The sequence below is a fragment of the Alexandromys fortis genome, unplaced genomic scaffold (assembly GCF_014885135.2).
Source record: "Alexandromys fortis isolate MF-2015 unplaced genomic scaffold, M_Fortis_MF-2015_v1.1 scaffold_59, whole genome shotgun sequence".
Classification (NCBI taxonomy): domain Eukaryota; kingdom Metazoa; phylum Chordata; class Mammalia; order Rodentia; family Cricetidae; genus Alexandromys; species Alexandromys fortis.
In genome coordinates this window covers 6,986,193-6,988,698 of record NW_026067943.1, presented here as the reverse complement: position 1 = coordinate 6,988,698, position 2,506 = coordinate 6,986,193, and the positions used below count along the sequence as shown (strand labels likewise).

The window sequence follows — 2,506 nt, the reverse complement described above, 5'->3', positions numbered from 1 at the left end:
TTGGAACATTTGCACACACATGAAGAGCTGTATCAAAGGTGGACGGCGAGTCCCGACCCAAACTCATTTTCTGTTTCCCGAGCACCTTCCCATACAAGCTGGAGGTCATCTTGTACAGGATTTTTAACTTGCTTGTGTTTGGTGACATGAGGTAAATGCCAAACCTCCTACCTGAACTGGTGTGTTGGCACTCAAAAGGTTTTGGATTTTGAAGCATTTGGAGTTAACATTCACAAAATAGAGGTGTTCAGCATGTACTATCACTACTAATGGCAATAATAATTTTTAATTAGACAAGATTTTATTTAAAATTTTTCATACAATATATTTTATCATAGTCTTTCTCCTCCCTATCTCCCCCTGCCAGCTTCTCCCTACTTCCCTACCCTTCGAACTTTGTTTTTTCTCTCAAATAAAATAAAAGAAAAAAATACAACAAAACAAAAGTCTCACAAAAAAAACCCTCACAACCAACCAAACAACAACAAAATGTGGAATCTGTTTTATGTTGATCAGTTTGTCCTGGGCACAGGGCCTGCCCCAGAGTGTGACTGATATACTCCCTGAAACGCCATTGGAGGGAACAGACTTCCCCTTTCCTATCAGGTGCCAAAACATGGAACTCTTCCAGAATGTTCAAGCCCTCCTTGCACAGGGGCCATGCTAATCCTCTCTGTAGTGGTCCAGTTTAGTACACACGCTGCCAAAACAAGCATGGCAATAATGATTTGAATATACAGCTGAGGCTTCAATTATCAAATTCTTAGACCTATGAAGGTCTAACACATCTTCTTTCTGGCTGTTGAGATAACTGAGGTTTAGTATGTCTAAGTTTCTTTCATAAACAAGCATCTCACTACGTGGCATCTAGAAAACCAGTTATGTTAGAATTCCTCACATTCTCCATCCAAGACCAATACCCATGGGAGCCCTTGGGTGGACATGTAGGACTAGAATTGTATGGTTCAGTGTTGGGTGTGAGAGCCACTCCTCAAATGGCTACTAAGCACCTAAAATATGGCCCATGTGAGTTCAGAGATCTTGAATATGTTCAAGATACACCAAACTTTACATAAATGTAAAACACTTCATTCACAATTTTATACCAGTTTCATGCTGAAATTATATTTTGGATACGACAAGTTGTTTGGAAACTACATGGGTATGGTCTGAGAGTAAGACACAGATGGTGCTGCGTGTGAGAGCGGGGTGTGAAGGGTCAAAATAGTTGTTCATCTGGAAAGAACACTTCTACCCTTTGTCCCTGCATTAGTCGCATCTCTGACTGTGACCAAATTCCTAACAAGAAGTGACTTAATGGAGAAGAGCATGTTTGGGTCTATAGACTGAAGAAGTCTGATCTGTCATAATGGGGAGATGCGGTGGGTAGCTCAGGGATGGCAGGAGTATATGGTGACTGCTTACCCACATAGCAGCACAGCAAACAGGGATGGTTGGGACAGAAAACAGGGCCAAGCCACGAACCACAAGGTCCCCAAGGATCCTCTTCCTCCCGCTGGGCCTCCTCTCTCGAAGGTTCTGCAAGGCTTCTACAAAGTTCCCAAGCAGTGCCCCTAGCTATTCAGATGCACGAGTCCGCAGAGTATTTTATACGGGAATCATAACAGCTGCATAAAGTAAGGGTGATTCTGGACAAGAGTGACAATGATTTTCTTTCTTTTTTTTTAAAAAAAATATTTATTTATTTATTTATTTATTTATTTATTATGAGTACAATATTCTGTCTGTGTGTATGCCTGCAGGCCAGAAGAGGGCACCAGACCTCATTACAGATGGTTGTGAGCCACCATGTGGTTGCTGGGAATTGAACTCAGGACCTTTGGAAGAGCAGGCAATGCTCTTAACCACTGAGCCTTCTCTCCAGCCCGACAATGATTTTCTGAGAGCTGTGCTGGGACAGGTTGGGGAGACACCCAGGGAGGTGGCCTGGTTAAGGTTGTTTGGGCTTCAGACTTGGTCTTAACACTGTGGGCCCTTAAATCTTGACCCTTGGGAAGTGGTGTCTGCCGGCTTCACCCTCGGTCCCAGGCCTGCTGAGAAGGACTGTGAAATCCTTCTGGAATGTAGGTTATTTTGTTCATGAGAAAGCCTTTGGGCTCAAGTACTAACTCCATTTTGTAGATAGGAGCAATCAAGGATTCAACCCAAATTCACATGGTAAGTAAGCTCACACACGTGGCCTTACATGATCCAAAGCCTACAATTTGCTTAAAACCATTTGAATTTTTTTTCTAAACATTAAAACAATTTCTGAGGCAGATGGATGAATCTGGCCAGACACAACTTGGACACTTACTGGCTTTTTTTTTTTTTTTTTTTTTGACTTGAAGCCAAATACTTGATTTTGCTACAGCTCAAGTTTCATAGTTTTAATTTGGGAGAGGGCAACAATAAGACATATATAAATTTATTATAAAGAATAACACAAGAACTTCATTAAAATGCTCAGCAATGTACTTGGAATATGGCAGAGACAGCAAATACT

General features: G+C 41.6%; 1 non-coding gene across 1 annotated transcript; it reads right to left on the bottom strand.

Moving 5' to 3' along the window:
* Positions 1 to 610: 610 nt before the first annotated feature.
* On the bottom strand, positions 611 to 716 carry LOC126505585 (U6 spliceosomal RNA). Its single transcript, XR_007592939.1, has one exon. It is a non-coding gene; the product is annotated as a U6 spliceosomal RNA (small nuclear RNA).
* Between the last annotated feature and the right edge of the window lie 1,790 nt (positions 717 to 2,506).